We start from the raw sequence: 19,122 nt of genomic DNA, 5'->3' as shown, positions 1-19,122 counted from the left end.
AACACTTTGATCAGTAACCTCTCCTAAGTTATTTTTCCTCTTAACTTTTCTCCTAATTTTCCTTGTCGTTGAATCCATATGTTCATGTAACAAGCTGCCGCGTCGCTTTCCATTTATGTTTTTACTTCCCGTTTTATTCCTTTTAGTATTACTGGGCCTATTCACTGAGCTCCCCTCAGTCACTGTACCTTGTACTGTCGCCCTTTTTGATTTTTGACTATGGCTTCTCTGCCTTACACTTTCCCCCTTACTGCCTTTTGTTTCTGTCCCTGTTTTACTACCTTCCGACTTCCTGCATCAGTTCCCATCCCCCTGCCACATTAGTTTAAACACTCCCCAACCGCTCTAGCAAATAGCCCCCCTCGGACATCAGTTCCAGTCCTGCCCAGGTGTAATCCGTCCAGTTTGTACAGGTCCCACCTCCCCCAGAACTGGTCCCAATGCCCCAGGAATCTGAAACCCTCCCCCTGACACCACCCCTTCAGCCATGTATTCATCCTACATATCCTGTCATTTCTACTCTGACTAGCACGTGGCACCGGTAGTAATCCTGAGATCACCACCTTCGAGGTCCGATTTCTTAACTTCCTTCCTAGCTCCCTGTATTCTGCTTTTAGGACCTCATCCCTTTTTATTTACCTATGTCGTTTGTACCAATGTGTACCACGACCACTGGCTGTTCACCCTCCCCTTCCAGAATGTCCTGTACCCACTCCGAGACATCCTTGACCATAGCACCAGGGAGGCAACATACCATCCTAGAGTCTCGTTTGCGGCCACAGAAACGCCTGTCTATTCCCCTTACAATTTTGTGGTGGCTTCTCCAGGGGTGGGGGTTGGAATGGGGGGATTCCCATTTTGGGTGGCAACGATGTACTTCAGGTATTTGGGAGTACAGGTGACCCGGGATTGGGTGTAGCTTCGTAAGTTGAACTTTACGAGTCTGGTAGATAGGGTTAAGGTCGATCTACTGAGGTGGGATATACTTTCCCCGTCCTTGGCAGGTCAGATGCAGGCAGTGAAGATGAATATTCTGCCGCGGTTTGTATTTTTATTTCAGTGCCTGACAGTCGTTTTGCCTAAATCATTTTTCATGTGTGTGGATAGGTTGGTTTCAGCATTTGTCTGGGCAGGTAAGGTGGCTAGGATTAGAAAGATGGTACTTCAGTGGGGGTGGCAGTCGGGGAGTTGGACCTTCGAATTTCCGAACTCTGTAAGAGAGAGGGAAGTGTGTCAGTGAACGTGGTCCAATCGGTTTGAGTAACGCGACTGGTTCAATAGCTGGCGATGTGAACAAACTGTGAACTTGTGAACTTGCAACAATGCTTAGAGTATGGGGGCAAGGTGAAACATTGCACGTTTGATATAAGTCCTGTTTGATAGAGATTGTTAGTAGATGGGTAGTGAGAGTATTGGGATTTGAAGCAGAGGCTGAGGCTCGTGACATTTTATGACATTTGAACATGCATTTGCTTCCCTTGTCCACTTATATTTGTCCTTGAACTTTTTGTGGTTCTATATCCAGACTTGACCCCTTGCATTGACTTCTGTGGCTGCCACTGTCTTTCAGCATGGACGAGAGAACCTCCTGGCTTCCCATGGACGCAGGACAGCTCTCCTTGTTTCCCACTTCCTCCAACATGTGCAGCATCGGAAAACCTGGGTACATGTTCTCTTCCATGTTCAGCAATTCTTCTGACTTTCCCAGGTCAGATTCGGCTCACACAAAATTCCCAACACTTGCAGCCAGCTGCAATGCATCTCCCTTTAAGGGCTGCAGACTGTCTTTAAGTAGTGCAAGCTATTAGTGCTGGCAAGCATCGATTATGGGGTACCTGCTTGTGTGTGTAGCTGGTCATTAGCATGGTTACTGCTGGATGGACACAGAAATCATGTCAATGAGCAGGCAGCACAGAGATTATGTTTTGCCTGTGTTTCATCAAATGGGCACAGTGTATCGTGATTCCTGTTCCTGTTATGAGGGGTGTCAGATTTAGCCCCAGCACACCTTCAAATTACAAGTTCTTATTCAGGCAATGATCTACATGACTATTGAGGACAAAATTCTGCCCATTGACTATTTGAATGCTTACTGTGTTTCAGTGGGTAGTTTAGATAAATGCCATTTCTGGGCAATCTTTTGTTTTTGTGGAATTTCATGAGACATTTTATGATTGCCTTAGTAATCACTGAAAAACAGCAACAGATCTCACAGGATTTAATTCTAGTGCATGCCTTATGTTAGCATAATTTGTCTCTCTTTTGACTGTCTTCTTTGAGTGTTGGAAGCATAATTAATGGTAACTTTTACAATAAGCTCTCACTGAGGCAAAAAGACAAGATTTAATCATCGTTCACAGTAAATGCTGTTATTCATACAAAAGATTTGTTCACAGTTTGTTCACGGCACAGACACAGTAAGGAACACCTCAAAGCCCCATCATTCAAACACCACCTTCTGTTTTAAAATCTTAATAAAGGAATTGATTGGGATTATGCTCAGAGTGAAACATTCATTCAGTTCTCAAAACTTGTATTTTTCTCACAGAGCAAATCCAAAATGTATTTCATGAATATTTTTGATAGCATTTTCAAAACCTGACTTGAAAAAAATGTATGGAAGTCATATTCTTTTGTTCATTTTTCCTTCCCATCCTGAAGACATTGGCTTCATGCTGGGGTAAAGTTCTATAGAGACTTTCACTCTCCAGGGTCTTGCCAACGTAGATAATATTTAAATATGATCCCAATGGTGAGTGTTAGCAGGTTATCCATTCATATAGATATCCTACCCAATCCCAACAAAGCCCCTGAAGTCCAGGCACACACATGCATTTCCAATAAGGATCACTGGATAATAATTGGCAATCCTGGTTGACTTTCCACTCTTTTAACTGATGGAAGTTAAGGGTAATGCCCGAGCTGAGTTCAGCGAACCCAGATCAGAGATTGAACTTGGAGCTTTCAGGTGTGCAAAGCTCATTACCCCTTAGTTCAAAATAATCCAAACTAACATCTTTATGGATGGTAAAACATGGGCCAGTAATTCCATCCTGACACTGCGCTGATTATGACTCAATTCCAGCTTTCCGCCAACCTGCACATGAATGAGTTGATTTCATCCAATAATGTGCAGTCAGCTTCTTATAATATTTTTCGGTCATTCTTTGTCTGGGAGTTCTGATGCAAGTTGTTGCTGAAGGTTTTCTCCCTTCTGTTGCTATCCAGACATACCCTTTCGTGCACTTCTTATTCTTTCTTTAAACACTTTTTCTCAGACACACTTTCATAGAGTCTCACGCACATCCATGTTACCATTTTGCCTCACTTTTTGTACTTTATTTTCTACACAGACACTTTAATATTTTTTTCTCATGCTCAAGTATATTTGAATTTGTAGCAGAATATAAATACAAATGCTCTGGACTATTAAATGCCTGCCCCCCCGCCCTTTCCACACACTTGGACAACATCACCAAAACCCCAGCGACGTGCCATTATAGTGCCTTTAATGTAGGAAAACGTTCCAATCTGCTAAAGAAAATTTAAAAATTAATCCCAAGCCAAGGAATTTTATTAAGTACATGGGTGTCCACACCAAGTAAAATAAAGAACATTGATTTATTTACAATTACGGTCCATACACTTCCTGTTATATTCCTACCGGATCTCTCTTGGTCTGTACCTTATTGCATTGCTGTGTTAATATAAGCCAACTTGTGACAATAAAGATTATTATGATTCTTTTCCGGTGGCGGCCATGGAGGAGTAGGTCGCACATTTGATAGCTCCCGCCTGTGACGGACCTTTGGACCTTTTTCCCCCGTTTTTCCCCGGATTTTATTGGATAAATCGGTGAAGAGTGAGACAGTGAGGAGAAATACCACTCCAGTGTATGGAGAATTGGACCAGAAGTGGCCGTGTGAGAAGACAAAGTCCTACAAGTAAGACGCGAGCAGAGTTGGCAACACAGGAAAGCATGGCGGAGAGGCAGGGCCTCGGGGAGACGGCACAGTGGTCGACGGAGCAGCTGGTGAAGTTTTTTGAAGATTGCTTCGCCAAGCTTAAGGAGGACACGCTGGAGCCGATCAAGGCTTCGATTGATCAGGTGGTGCAGAATCAAGAAACCCACAGTCGAGCGATCCAGGAGGTGGAGAAAAAGGAGTCTGAGCATGAGGAGTACATAACCGTGCTGGAGACCAAGGTAGAGATGATGAATGACCGCCAGAAAAGAATGCAGGAGAAGCTGGAGGACCTGGAGAACAGATCCAGGAGGCAGAATCTGAGAGTCGTCGGCCTCCCTGAAGGCAGTGAGGGATCGGATGCGAGGGCTTATGTGACGAACATGCTGGAGAAGTTGATGGGGGCTGAGGCATTCCCTCGGCCCCTGGAAGTGGATAGAGCACACAGAGCACTCGCGAAGACGCCCCGAGCGAACATGCCACCGAGGGCAATCGTGGTATGTTTATACCAATTCCTGGACAAGGAACACGTTCTGCGATCGGCCAAGAAAGAACGGAGCAGCAAGTGGGAGAATTGTGAGCTGCGCATTTATCAGGACCTGGGCACGGATTTGGCCAAGAGGTGAGCTGGGTTTAATCAGGCAAAAACGACCCTCTTTAAGAAGGGGGGAAGTTCGACTGGAGGTGAACTAAAAGACACTGATCCTTGGAGAGTACTGTAGTGGCGATTTGTTGAAAATCACATTTGTGCTGGTTTGAATAAGTACCGTTGTGTGCAATAAAGGGCTGTTTTGATGGCTGAAGTTAACTTTGTCTTACTGGGAGCTGGTTGGAGGGGGCTGGTTTCTGGGGTTGTTTTCTGCGTTTTCTGGGGCGAAATTCTCCGGAAACGGCGCGACGTCCGCTGACTGGCACCCAAAACGGCGCAAATCAGACGGGCATCGCGCCGCCCCAAAGGTGCGGAATGCTCCGCATCTTTGGGGGCCGCGCCCCAACATTGAGGGGCTAGGTTGGCGCCGGATGAATTTCCGCCCCGCCAGCTGGCGGAAAAGGCATTTGGTGCCCCACCAGCTGGCGCGAAAATGACATCTCCGGGCGGCGCATGCGCGGGAGCGTCAGCGACCGCTGACAGCATTCCCACGCATGCGCAGTGGAGGGAGTCTCTTCTGCCTCCGCCATGGTGGAGACCGTGGCTGAGGCGGAAGGGAAAGAGTGCCCCCACGGCACAGGCCCGCCCGCGGATCGGTGGGCCCCGATCCCGGGCCAGGCCACCGTGGGGGCACCCCCCGGGGCCAGATCGCCCCGCGCCCCCCCCAGGACCCCGGAGCCCGCCCGCGCCGCCTGGTCCCGCCGGTAAGGTAGGTGGTTTAATTTACGCCGGCGGGACAGGCATTTTAGCAGTGGGACTTCGGCCCATCCGGGCCGGAGAATCGAGCGGGGGGGCCCGCCAACCGGCCGAATCTCTGGTGCCGGAGACTTTGGCAACCGGCGGGGGTGGGATTCACGCCAGCCCCCGGCGATTCTCCGACCCGGCGGGGGGGTCGGAGAATCTCGCCCCTGATGTTTGTTTACTGGGGAATGTGATGCTTTGAATATGTTTGTCCAAGTTGGGGGAGAGGGGAGAGAACAATGGGGAGACAGACTGTTTGGTGCCATGGGTGGGAGCTATCAAGTCAGCTTAGTCAGCTGACTCACGGAAGAACAGTGGGGGGCGAGCAGGTGTTAAGCTGGAGCTTGAGATGGGGGGTTGGGTTTCCAGTGCTGTTACCGGGAGGGGGAGGGAGCGGGAGCGGGGGCGGGAGCTGCTTTGCTGACAGGGGAGGAACTGTTAATAGGGGACAAATGGGAGGTTGGGGACGGCGAATGCCTGAAGGGGGGGGGGGCTCCAGGAGGCCGGGGGCGATGGCTAGTTGGCAGGGTGGTGGGGGGGGTTACATGGAACGTAAGAGGGTTGAATGGGCCGGTCAAGAGGGCTCGTGTGTTTGTGCATTTGAGTGGGAAGCTGGAGGGGGTCTGGGTGGTACTCGTGAACGTATATGCTCCGAATTGGGACGATGTGGAATTTATGAGGCAGGTGTTGGGTAAGATCCCAGACTTAGAGACTTATCCCAGACCGATATTCAGGTCGCCAAAGCGTGTAATGAGGCAGTGGGGAAGGGAACACTGACAAAGGAGAGTACTTGCAGGCACGGAGAGGGGTTGAAGTGTGTATACTTCAACGCAAGAAACATCAGGAATAAGGTGGGTGAACTTAAGGCATGGATCGGTACTTGGGACTACGATGTGGTGGCCATCACGGAAACTTGGATAGAAGAGGGGCAGAAATGGTTGTTGGAGGTCCCTGGTTATAGATGTTTCAATAAGATTAGGGAGGGTGGTAAAAGAGGTGGGGGGGGGGGGTGGCATTATTAATTAGAGATAGTATAACAGCTGCAGAAAGGCAGTTCGAGGAGTATCAGCCTACTGAGGTAGTATGGGTTGAAGTCAGAAATAGGAAAGGAGCAGTCACCTTGTTAGGAGTTTTCTATAGGCCCCCCAATAGTAGCAGAGATGTGGAGGAACAGATTGGGAAACAGATTTTGGAAAGGTGCAGAAGTCATAGGGTAGTAGTCATGGGCGACTTTAACTTCCCAAATATTGAGTGGAAACTCTTTAGATCAAATAGTTTGGATGGGGTGGTGTTTGTGCAGTGTGTCCAGGAAGCTTTTCTAACACAGTATGTAGATTGTCCGACCAGAGGAGGGGCAATATTGGATTTAGTACTGGGCAATGAGCCAGGGCAAGTGATAGATTTGTTAGTGGGGGAGCATTTTGGAGATAGTGACCACAATTCTGTGACTTTCACTTTAGTAATGGAGAGGGATAGGTACGTGCAACAGGGCAAGGTTTACAATTGGGGGAAGGGTAAATACGATGTTGTCAGACAAGAATTGAAGTGCATAAGTTGGGAACATAGGCTGGCAGGGAAGGACACAAGTGAAATGTGGAACTTGTTCAAGGAACAGGTGCTACGTGCCCTTGATATGTATGTCCCTGTCAGGCAGGGAAGAGATGGTCGAGTGAGGGAACCATGGTTGACAAGAGAGGTTGAATGTCTTGTTAAGAGGAAAAAGGTGACTTATGTAAGGCTGAGGAAACAAGGTTCAGACAGGGCATTGGAGGGATACAAGATAGCCAGGAGGGAACTGAAGAAAGGGATTAGGAGAGCTAAGAGAGGGCATGAACAATCTTTGGCGGGTAGGATCAAGGAAAACCCCAAGGCCTTTTACACATATGTGAGAAATATGAGAATGACTAGAGCGAGGGTAGGTCCGATCAAGGACAGTAGCGGGAGATTGTGTATTGAGTCTGAAGAGATAGGAGAGGTCTTGAACGAGTACTTTTCTTCTGTATTTACAAATGAGAGGGGCGATATTGTTGGAGAGGACAGTGTGAAACAGATTGGTAAGCTCGAGGAAATACTTGTTAGGAAGGAAGATGTGTTGGGCATTTTGAAAAACTTGAGGATAGACAAGTCCCCCGGGCCTGACGGGATATATCCAAGGATTCTATGGGAAGCAAGAGATGAAATTGCAGAGCCGTTGGCAATGATCTTTTCGTCCTCGCTGTCAACAGGGGTGGTACCAGGGGATTGGAGAGTGGCGAATGTCGTGCCCCTGTTCAAAAAAGGGACGAGGGATAACCCTGGGAATTACAGGCCAGTTAGTCTTACTTCGGTGGTAGGCAAAGTAATGGAAAGGGTACTGAAGGATAGGATTTCTGAGCATCTGGAAAGACAATGCTTGATTAGGGATAGTCAGCACGGATTTGTGAGGGGTAGGTTTTGCCTTACAAATCTTATTGAATTCTTTGAGGAGGTGACCAAGCATGTGGATGAAGGTAAAGCAGTGGATGTAGTGTACATGGATTTTAGTAAGGCATTTGATAAAGTTCCCCATGGTAGGCTTATGCAGAAAGTAAGGAGGCATGGGATAGTGGGAAATTTGGCCAGTTGGATAACGAACTGGCTAACCGATAGAAGTCAGAGAGTGATGGTGGATGGCAAATATTCAGCCTGGATCCCAGTTACCAGTGGCGTACCGCAGGGATCAGTTCTGGGTCCTCTGCTGTTTGTGATTTTCATCAATGACTTGGATGAGGGAGTTGAAGGGTGGGTCAGTAAATTTGCAGACGATACGAAGATTGGTGGAGTTGTGGATAGTAAGGAGGGCTGTTGTCGGCTGCAAAGAGACATAGATAGGATGCAGAGCTGGGCTGAGAAGCGGCAGATGGAGTTTAACCCTGAAAAGTGTGAGGTTGTCCATTTTGGAAGGACAAATATGAATGCGGAATACAGGGTTAACGGTAGAGTTCTTGGCAATGTGGAGGAGCAGAGAGATCTTGGGGTCTATGTTCATACATCTTTGAAAGTTGCCACTCAAGTGGATAGAGCTGTGAAGAAGGCCTATGGTGTGCTCGCGTTCATTAACAGAGGGATTGAATTTAAGAGCCGTGAGGTGATGATGCAGCTGTACAAAACTTTGGTAAGGCCACATTTGGAGTACTGTGTACAGTTCTGGTCGCCTCATTTTAGGAAGGATGTGGAAGCTTTGGAAAAGGTGCAAAGAAGAATTACCAGGATGTTGCCTGGAATGGAGAATAGGTCTTACGAGGAAAGGTTGAGGGTGCTAGGCCTTTTCTCATTAGAACGGAGAAGGATGAGGGGCGACTTGATAGAGGTTTATAAGATGATCAGGGGAATAGATAGAGTAGACAGTCAGAGACTTTTTCCCCGGGTGGAACAAACCATTACAAGGGGACATAAATTTAAGGTGAAAGGTGGAAGATATAGGAGGGATATCAGAGGTAGGTTCTTTACCCAGAGAGTAGTGGGGGCATGGAATGCACTGCCTGTGGAAGTAGTTGAGTCGGAAACATTAGGGACATTCAAGCAGCTCTTGGATAGGTACATGGATTACGGTTAAATGATATAGTGTAGATTTATTTGTACTCAAGGGCAGCACGGTAGCATTGTGGATAGCACAATTGCTTCACAGCTCCAGGGTCCCAGGTTCGATTCCGGCTTGGGTCACTGTTTGTGCGGAGTCTGCACGTCCTCCCCGTGTCTGCGTGGGTTTCCTCCGGGTGCTCCGGTTTCCTCCCACAATCCAAAGATGTGCGGGTTAGGTGAATTGGCCAATGATAAATTGCCCTTAATGTCCAAATTGCCCTTGGTGTTGGGTGGAGGTGTTGAGTTTGGGTAGGGTGCTCTTTCCAAGAGCTGGTGCAGACTCAAAGGGCCGAATGGCCTCCTTCTGCACTGTAAATTCAATGATAATCTATGATTAATCTAGGACAAAGGTTCGGCACAACATCGTGGGCCGAAGGGCCTGTTCTGTGCGTATTTTCTATGTTCTATGTTAGAGTCATATAACTTGATTATGGGGGGAGATTTTAATACAGTCATTGATCCGGAATTGGACCGGTCAAAATCCAGGACAGGGAGGATGCCAGCCGCAGCAAAGGAATTGAAGGGGTTTATGGAACAGATAGAGGGAGTAGACCCATGGAGGTTTGCACGGTCAAGGGCGAAGGAGTTTTCTTTTTTCTCCCATGTCCACATGGTATACCCTCGCATTGACTTATTTGTTCTGAGCAGGGCTCTAATACCGGAGGTGGTGGATACTGAGTACTCGGCAATCGCAGAGTCGGATCATGCCCCACATTGGGTGGATCTATGGGTTAGTTTGGAGAGAGGACAACGGCCGCTATGGAGGCTGGATGTGGGGTTGTTAGCGGACGAAGCGACCTGTGGGCGGGTGAACAAGTCCATCCAGAACTACCCGGAAACAAATGATACAGGGGAGGTCTCTGCAGCAACGGTTTGGGAAGTTTTGAAGGCAGTGGTCAGAGGGGAATTAATCTCGATACGGGCCCACAGAGAAAAGGCGGAATGGGCTGAGAGGGATAGGTTAGTTGAGGAGATACTCCAGATGCACAGGAGATATTCGGAGGCCCCTTACGCGGGGCTATTGAGGGAGCGGCGTAGGTGGCAGGCAGAGTTTGGGTGGTTGACTACAGGGAAAGCGGTGGAACAGCTGAGGAAGGCAATGGGGAAATGTAGGCATATGAGTATGGGGAAAAGGCAAGCAGAATGTTAGCTCACCAGCTCAGAAAAATGGAGGCGGCCAGGGAGATAGGGAGAGTAAAGAGTAGAGGTGGGAATACGGTCTTGGACCCAGTGGGGGTGAATGAGGTGTTGAAGGACTTTTACAGCAAATTATATGAGTCGGAACCCCCGGCGGGGGTGGAGGGGATGAGGCAGCATTTGGGTCAGTTGAGGTTCCCGAGGGTGGATACAGATCTGGTGGAAGGGCTGGGAGCCCCAATTGAAATAGAGGAAATAATTGAGGGGCTGGAGGGTATGCAGTCGGGCAAGGCCCCGGGGCTGGACGGCTACCCGGTGAAATTCTATAAGAAGTTTTCAGAGATATTGAGCCCACTGCTGGTGAGGACATTTAATGAAGTAAGAGATGGTGGTGGTGGCCAGTGGTTACAATTGCACCTACATGGTATGATCAGATAAGAGAGAAGTCCTCCCCCAACAATGTCACAGGCCTCGATTTCATTGATCCTGAAACGGGAGAAGAATGCGGAGCAATGCGGGTCATACAGGCCGATTTCTCTTCTGAATGTGGACGCCAAACTGCTGGCTAAGATACTGGCCACAAGGATAGATGATTGTGTCCCGGGGGTGAGAGGGGAAGACTACACGGGATTTGTAAAGGACAGGCAACTCAAGGCCAATGTTTGAAGGCATTTAAATGTTATTATGATGCCCTCAGAAGGAGGGGAGATGGAGGTGGTGGTAGCGATGGATGTGGAGAAGGCTTTTGATCGGGTGGAGTGGGATCGCTTTACGTAGATGACCTGCTCTTGTATATTTCAGACCCGTTGGAGGGGATGGGGGACGTTATGTGGATCCTGGGGGAATGTGGTAATTTTTCAGGGTATAAATTGAACATGGGGAAAAGCAAGATGTTCGCGATCCAGGCAAGAGGACAGGAGAAGAAACTGGGCGAGCTGCCGTTTAGAATGTTAGGAAGGAGCTTTCAGTATCTGGGAATCCAGATGGCCCGGGAATGGGAGGCACTGTACAAGTTAAACATATCCCTGCTCGTAGAACAAATGAAAGAGAACTTTAAGAGATGGGACATGCTCCCGCTATCACTGGCGGGGAGGGTACAGAGGGTACAGGTGAAAATGACGGTCCCCCCAGATTTCTGTTTGTCTTTCAGTGCCTCCCCATCTTCATCCCTAAGGCCTTTTTCAAGCGGGTGAATAAGGTTATTGCGGGCTCTGTGTGGACGGGTAAAACCCCGCGAGTGAAGAAAGTGTTGCTGGAGCGCAGTCGGGGAGGGTGAGTTGGCGCTGCCGACCTTCTGCAATTACTACTGGGCAGCTAATATAGCCATGATTAGGAAGTGGGTAGTGGGGGAGTGGTTGGTGTGGGAGTGGATGGAGACGGCGTCATGTAAAGGCACAAGTTTGGGACTTCCGGTGACGACGGGCGGGAGGCGGCCGCACAATGGAGGGCTCCCGTTCGGCAACGGCATTTTCGGGGCTTTAAGCCCGGTCCCGGGGTCCACGGAGGCGGCAGAAGCAGGGAGAAGGCACGGAGGAGGCACAGTGAAGACACAGGAGGAAAAAAAGAACAAAGAAAAATGTGAGCAAGAAAGCGGCCAAAAAAAACAGCTGAAGGTCCGTCGGGGAGTGGAAAGGTCACCGCGGGGTCACCAAGGAAAATGGAGGCTGGAGCACCAGGGGAGGCCGCACTGCTTACGGCTGAAGAAATAACTAAGGTGATGGCTGCGGCATTTGAAAAGCAGTTGGCGCAGATTGCGAAATGCATGGAGACGGTGAGGAAGGAGATGAGGGAGGTTTTGAGTGTGCTGGTGGAGGAGGCGGTTTCCCCGGTGAGGATGGAGGTGGCGAGCGCAGTGGCGGAGGTGCGGGAGCAAGGGGAGGTGCAGAGGAAGTGGAGCAGACGTTATTGCAGCATGGTGATCAACTTGCCTCGATGGGGAAAGAGGTGCGGAAGGTGATGGATACTAACAAGGATCTGCGAGGAAAAATGGAAGACCTGGAAAACAGATCCAGGCGACAGAATTTGAGGATTGTGGGGCTGCCCGAAGGAGTTGAAGGACCGAAGCCGACTGAGTATTTTGCCGCGATGTTGGCAAAACTATTGGGGGAGGGGGAGGATCCCTCCCGATATGAACTGGATCGGGCTCATCGGTCGTGGAGGCCTGTACCAAAGGCAAGTGAGCCGTCAAGGGCAGTGACTCTGTGCTTCCGTAGGTACAGTGTGAAGGAGAAGGTCCTGAGCTGGGCCAAGCAGAAGCAGGTGGTGCAGTGGGCTGGAGCTGGTATACGTGTATACCAGGACTTTACGGTGGAGCTGGCAAGGATGCGGGCTACCTTCAACCGGGTGAAGAGGGCACTGTACATTAGCAAGGTGCGGTGCGGCATTGTATATCCAGCGAAGCTGAGGGTGACTTACAAGCTCAGGGACTTTTATTTTGGAACGGCGGAAGCAGCGGAGGAGTTTGCGAAAGCAGAAGGACTCTGGCAGAACTGACAAATTGGGGAATGGCCATGTGCCGATGTAACCTCATGACTGTATTTTCTTCTTTTTTGTATCACTGCGTGCGGGTGTAGAGATTAAAGGAGCCAATGTGGTGTATATTTGGACAAGGGAAGGGACGGGACTTTCACTCGAAATGAGGGTTCTTTAGGGTGTAGGTGGATATGCGGGGTTTGTGCGCTAAAAGGGGATCTTTGGGCTTTCATAGGGCCAGGCAAGTGGGAAAGGGACCCGGGCGGGGGCCTCCACGCTGGCCGGTTTAAGCCAGGGGGGGGGCCCCCGGATTGTTGTTTTATGGTTGGGGTGGGTGAAGATTGTGATGGGGTGGAAATGTTTATTGTACCATGTTTATGTCGCTGTTATTAAAAACTTGCAAATACCCTAATAAAAATAGTTTTTTGAAAATAAATTATTATTGGCCGGCCTTTTTCTTCAATGTTAAATTTGTTCCCCCGCCCCTCAACGGGGCAGCTCATGATCCACAAGAACCCCATGGTGGAAGATAATAATTCCCACCCCGTAGATCCTGTGCAGGATATTACAGGAAAGAAATATTAGGAAGGGTGTTTGAAATGAAAGGAGAGGCAATGGGCTTTGTTCTGATGCATAGCCAAAATATTCAAAAACTTTCTGCTAGTTGATGCACAATCAATTAAACTCAAAGACGAGGTTGTAACATAACTGAAGGCTTTAATCGACTAGAACTGTTCCCCAACAGCTTCGGTACAGAAAGTGAGGGCTGCTGGGACGGCACCGGCACCCCGCCTGTCAAGGCGGAGCTACGTACCAACAGCCAATGGTAAACTCCTAGGTTTAACCAATGGTCTTCAGCCTCTTGGGTACTGTAATACCTGATAATACCACATTCACCCTCTCTTCAAAAAAGAGTCCAGCAGGGGTGGTGGCCAGTGGTTACAATTGCATCTACATGGTATGATCAGATATGGAGGTACTGTGATATCTCTTTACAGAGTTGTTGAGGATATTTACAAGCGTGGAAGATATATACATTCAGTGTTCGTTTACAGTTATAGTTACAGTGAAAGAATCAGTCGGTCGGGTGGCCTGGTCGTCCTCCTGGATCGTCTGGGCTTCGGCGGTGATTTTGGTGGGGTTCCGGACGTCTGTGACTCCGGGAGCGTGGCGTCGGTCTCCATGGCAGCTTCGTCACCCCCTAGACGGCGCTGGTGGGGCCAACGGTTGGGCCAAGAGGGGGGCGCCTGTAGGGGGCGTCGGTGGGTGGGATGGCCTAGGTACGAGTGGCGGGAGGACTGACCCTCCAGTGAGGTGCTGTGGGGGGGTGGGCGTTAATGGTTCGGGTGCGCGTGGGGTTCCGGCGGGCGCCAGGTCCCAAAGGGAGACTGTATCTTGCCGGCCGTCAGGGAACGCCACAAAGGCGTACTGGGGGTTAGCGTGCAGCAGGTGGACCCTCTCGACCGACGGGTCCGACTTGTGCGCCCGCACGTGCTTCCGAAGCAGGATGGGTCCGGGTGCCACTAGCCAGGTTGGGAGCAAGGTCCCGGAGGAGGACTTCCTGGGGAAAACAAGGAGACGTTCATGAGGTGTCTGATTGGTAGTTGTACAAAGCAGCGACCGGATGGCGTGGAGGGCCTCCGGGAGGACTTCTTGCCAGCGGGAGACTGGGAGATTCCTGGACCGTAGGGCCAGTAGAATGGTCTTCCAGACCGTTCCGTTCTCCCTCTCTACCTGCCCGTTTGCCAGGGGGTTGTAACTGGTCGTCCTGCTTGAGGCGATGCCCTTGCTGAGCAGGAATTGACGCAGTTCGTCGCTCAAAAAGGAGGACCCCCTATCACTGTGTATGTACGCGGTGAACCCGAACAGTGTAAAGATACCCTGGAGGGCCTTGATGACGGTGTTTGCGGTCATGTCGGGGCTGGGGATGGCGAATGGGAACCGGGAGTACTCGTCAATCACGTTCAGGAAGTACGTGTTGCGGTCGGTGGAGGGGAGGGGGCCTTTGAAGTCCATGCTGAGGCGCTCAAAGGGACGGGAAGCCTTTATCAGGTGCGCTTTCTATGGCCGGTAAAAGTGCGGTTTGCACTCCGCGCAGATTCGGCAATCCCTGGTGACTGTCCTGACCTCCTTGATGGAGTAAGGCAGGTTGCGGGTCTTAATGAAGTGGAAAAAACGAGTGACCTCCGGGTGGCCGAGGTCCTCGTGGAGGGCACGGAGGTGGTCCACTTGTGCGGTGGCACTCGTGCCGTGGGACAGGGCATCGGAAGGCTCGTTTAGCTTCCCAGGACGGTACAAGATCTCATAGTTGTAGGTGGAGAGTTCTATCCCCCACCGTAAGATCTTGTCGTTCTTTATCTTGCCCCGCTGTGCATTATCATACATGAACGCCACCGACCGTTGGTCAGTGAGGAGAGTGAATCTCCTACCGGCCAGGTAATGCCGCCAATGTCGCACAGCTCCTACTATGGCTTGCGCCTCTTTTTCGACCGAGGAATGGCGAATTTCTGAAGCATGGAGGGTACGGGAGAAGAAGGCCATGGGTCTGCCCGCTTGGTTGAGGGTGGCCGCCAGAGCTACGTCGGACGCATCGCTCTCGACCTGGAAGGGGAGGGACTCGTCGATGGCGCGCATCGTGGCCTTTGCAATGTCTGCTTTGATGCGGCAGAAGGCCTGGCGGGCCTCCGTCGACAGGGGGAAGGTTGTGGACTGGATTAGGGGTCGGGCTTTGTCTTCGTAGTTGGGGACCCACTGTGCGTAATAACTGAAAAACCCGAGGCAGCGCTTCAGGGCCTTGGGGCAGTGAGGGAGGGGGAACTCCATAAGGGGGCGCATGCGTTCAGGGTCGGGGCCTATAACTCCATTTCGCACTACGTAGCCGCGGATGACTAGGCGGTCGGTGCTAAATACGCATTTATCCTTATTATACGTTAAGTTAAGGATTTTCACGGTCTGGAGAAATTTCCGGAGGTTGGTGTCGTGGTCCTGCTGGTCATGGTTGCAGATGGTGACGTTATCCAGATACGGGAACGTTGCACGTAAGCCATACCGGTCAACCATTCGGTCCATCTCGCGTTGGAAGACCGAGACCCCATTAGTGACACCAAAGGGAACCCTTAAAAATTGGTAGAGCCGCCCATCTGCTTCGAAGGCAGTGTACTTGCGGTCACTAGTGCGGAGCGGTAGCTGATGGTAAGCGGAGTTGAGATCCACCGTGGAGAAGACCATGTATTGCGCGATCCTGTTCACCAGGTCGGATATGCGTGGGAGAGGGTACGCATCCAGCTGCATAAACCTGTTGATGGTCTGACTGTAGTCAATGACCATCCTATGTTTCTCCCCGGTCTTCACCACCACTACTTGAGCTCTCCAGGGACTGTTGCTGGCTTCAATGACCCCTTCCCTCAGTAGCCTTTGGACCTCTGAGCTGATGAAGGTCCGGTCCTGGGCACTGTACCGTCTGCTCCTGGTGGCGACTAGTTTGCAATCCGGGGTGGGGTTCGCAAACAGGGAAGGCGGGTCGACCTTAAGTGTCGCGAGGCCACAGACAGTAAGGGGAGGTATAGGGCCACCGAATTTGAAGGTCAGGCTTTGCAAGTTACATTGGAAGTCCAACCCCAGGAGTGTAGCCACGCAGAGATGCGGCAGGACATAAAGGCGGAAATTGGTGAATTTCCTGCCTTGGACAGTGAGGTCTGCTAGGCAGAACCCCTTTATCTCCACCGAGTGTGACCCGGAGGCCAGGGAGATTCTTTGGTTTACAGGGTGGGTAACAAGTGAACAGCGCTTTACCGTGTCGGGGTGTATAAAGCTCTCCGTGCTCCCAGAATCGATCAGGCAAAACGTCTCGTGGCCGTTGATGAACACCGTCGTCATTGCAGTTGCGAGTGTCCGAGGTTGATTTTGGTCCAGCGTCACCTAGGCCAGATGGAGCAGTTGCGGGTTGTGATCGGGCAGTGTGTAGTCGGCCGTGCTGGGGGCCTGGGGCCCCATAAAAGATGGCGTCTCCCATGGATCGCACATGGTGGTTGGGGATGGGCAAAATGGCGGCGGGGATGGACAAGATGGCGGCGCCCATCGGTCCAGCGTGGTGTCCGAGGGGCGCCCGCTGGTCGGACGTGGCCCTAGGATAGGGGGGTGGCGGTGAGTGCTGGCCGCCTGGGGCCCGAGGGGAAGATTGCCGCGGCGGTCCGGAGTCGCTGGAGACCGCAGCCACGGCTCGTGCTTGGCAGACCCCCACAAATTGGCCCTTCTTGCCACACCCTTTGCAGGTGAAGGTGTGGGCCGGGCAGCGCGTGCGGGGATGCTTTGCCTGCCCGCAGAAGAAACAGCAGGGCCCGACGGAGTTAGCGGGCCGTCTTACAGTGCAAGCCTGCGGGGACATGGGGAAGGTCAGTGGGGCTGCCGCTGCGGGATGCCACGGTCGGGCGCATAGGACTGCGCGTTTCTGGAGGCAACATCCATGGACCCTGCCAGGGCCCGTGCCTCTCTCAGTCCCAGGGTGTCCTTTTTTAAGAGTCTTGGCGGATCTCTGAGGAGCTCATACCTGCTACGAAGGCATCCCGGATTATACGTTCCGTGTGCTCGCTGCCCGAAACTTGCGGGCAGCCACAGTTTCTGCCCAGCACCAGTAGCGCATAGTAGAAGTCCTCCAGCGATTCCCCGGGGCTTTGCCGTCTGGTTGCGAGCAGGTGACGTGCGTAGACCTGGTTTACAGGGTGGATATAATGTCCTTTTAACAGTTCGATCGCAGCATCGTAGTCCTCCGCCTCCTCGATGAGGGTGAAGATTCCAGGGCTTACTCTCGAGTGCAGGAGATGCAGTTTCTGTTCTCCTGAGGGGGTGCCTCCGGCCGTCTCGAGGTAGCCTTTAAAGCACGCCAGCCAGTGCTTAAAAATCGCAGCCGGTTCTCCGCGTGGGGGCTGAGTTGTAGACACTCCGGCTTGATTCGGAGAGCCATTCTTTCAGCTTAAGTGTAGTCGATTAAATTGATGCACGATCAATTAAACTCAAAGACGAGGTTGCAACATAACTGATGGCTTTAATCGACTAGAACTGTTCCCCAGCAGCTTCGGTACAGAAAGTGAGGGCTGCTGGGACAGCACCGGTTCTTATACCCCGCCCGTCAAGGCGGAGCTACGTACCAACAGCCAATGGTAAACTCCTAGGTTTAACCAATGGTTTTCGGCCTTTTGGGTACTGTAATACCTGATAATACCACACTAGTTAAACATTAAATGTTAGTTCTGCTGACAGAATTAAAGACTAAATACTGCTGCGAGATTTGTTCTTCCTCAAAGAAGCTTCAAATTATGCTCTGGAGAATATGTTACTGAAACAAATGTAAGTTTGTTGCAGCCACTATAAAATTCTATATGTTTTTTCTTCACTTGTTCTTCCCCATTGACAGTAGATTTCCTCCAATGTTTTTAAATCCTACGTGGAATTAAAAAACAACATTAGGCAGAATATCAGGGTCATCTGTCTTCTTCTTCCCATGCCCTGTGTAGCAGCCTCTGCCCAGTCTCATCTCAGTGTTATTTTCTCCTATCTGCTTTCTCCTGGGAGACTTTACAAGTCTCAAGAGGAATACCATACCAATTTAGGTCTGAATGCCAGAGTTATTGTTTGGAGGTCTTGCAATTTTGGTGATATTTTTAGAATTTACTGGAATCAAGTTCCAGATTAAAGGTTTATGGAAAGAGTTGGCTGTCTTTTCAAATCATTCACTGATAGGTATTGATTAACATTGCCAGTTGCAGTATAACAGGAGTCAACCTCTGATGCTAATGGTAGGAAAGCTACTGGAGACCATTGCCAAAGTCTAAATCAATTTTCACTTGGAGAAACACAGGTTAATAAAGGACAGCCAACACAAATTTGTTAACGGCAAATCATGGGTTGGATTCTCCGATTGAGCTCTTTGATAGATATTACAATCCCAAACCAGACCCAAACAGTGACTGGGATAATGATCAGAAAGCCCAATATTTTATTTTAACTTTGTAAGACTGTGAGGAAAGGACAGGAGTCGATTTCGGCGGCGTGAGAGCAGCTGGTTAGTCAGTTTCAGCGGGAGCATTGCGGAAGGAGGTTGCTGGGAGGTAAGTCAACCTTTAAAAGCACTTCTCTTTGCAGGGGCAGGCCAGTCGATTTCGGCGGCGTGAGAGCAGCTGGTTAGTCAGTTTCAGCGGGAGCATGCGGAAGGAGGTTGCTGGGAGGTAAGTCAACCTTTAAAAGCACTTCTCTTTGCAGGGGCAGGCCAGTCGATTTCGGCGGCGTGAGAGCAGCTGGTTAGTCAGTTTCAGCGGGAGCATTGCGGAAGGAGGTTGCTGGGAGGTAAGTCAACCTTTAAAAGCACTTCTCTTTGCAGGGGCAGGCCAGTCGATTTCGGCGGCGTGAGAGCAGCTGGTTAGTCAGTTTCAGCGGGAGCATTGCGGAAGGAGGTTGCTGGGAGGTAAGTCAACCTTTAAAAGCACTTCTCTTTGCAGGGGCAGGCCAGTCGATTTCGGCGGCGTGAGAGCAGCTGGTTAGTCAGTTTCAGCGGGAGCATTGCGGAAG

At 50.6% G+C, this 19,122-nt stretch overlaps 1 long non-coding RNA gene across 1 annotated transcript in view; it reads left to right on the top strand.

The window, feature by feature from the left end:
* Positions 1-17,825: 17,825 nt before the first annotated feature.
* The window catches only part of LOC140407808 (uncharacterized), a 63,987-nt gene continuing 62,690 nt past the window's right edge, over positions 17,826-19,122 (top strand). Inside the window, exon 1 of the long non-coding RNA XR_011939816.1 lies at positions 17,826-17,904. This is a non-coding gene — a long non-coding RNA (uncharacterized lncRNA). The remainder of the gene's footprint in view (positions 17,905-19,122) is intronic.

Source organism: Scyliorhinus torazame, chromosome 2 (assembly GCF_047496885.1).
Source record: "Scyliorhinus torazame isolate Kashiwa2021f chromosome 2, sScyTor2.1, whole genome shotgun sequence".
Taxonomy (NCBI): domain Eukaryota; kingdom Metazoa; phylum Chordata; class Chondrichthyes; order Carcharhiniformes; family Scyliorhinidae; genus Scyliorhinus; species Scyliorhinus torazame.
Note: the sequence above shows the minus strand (reverse complement) of the source record. Positions and strands in the feature narration are given on the sequence as shown.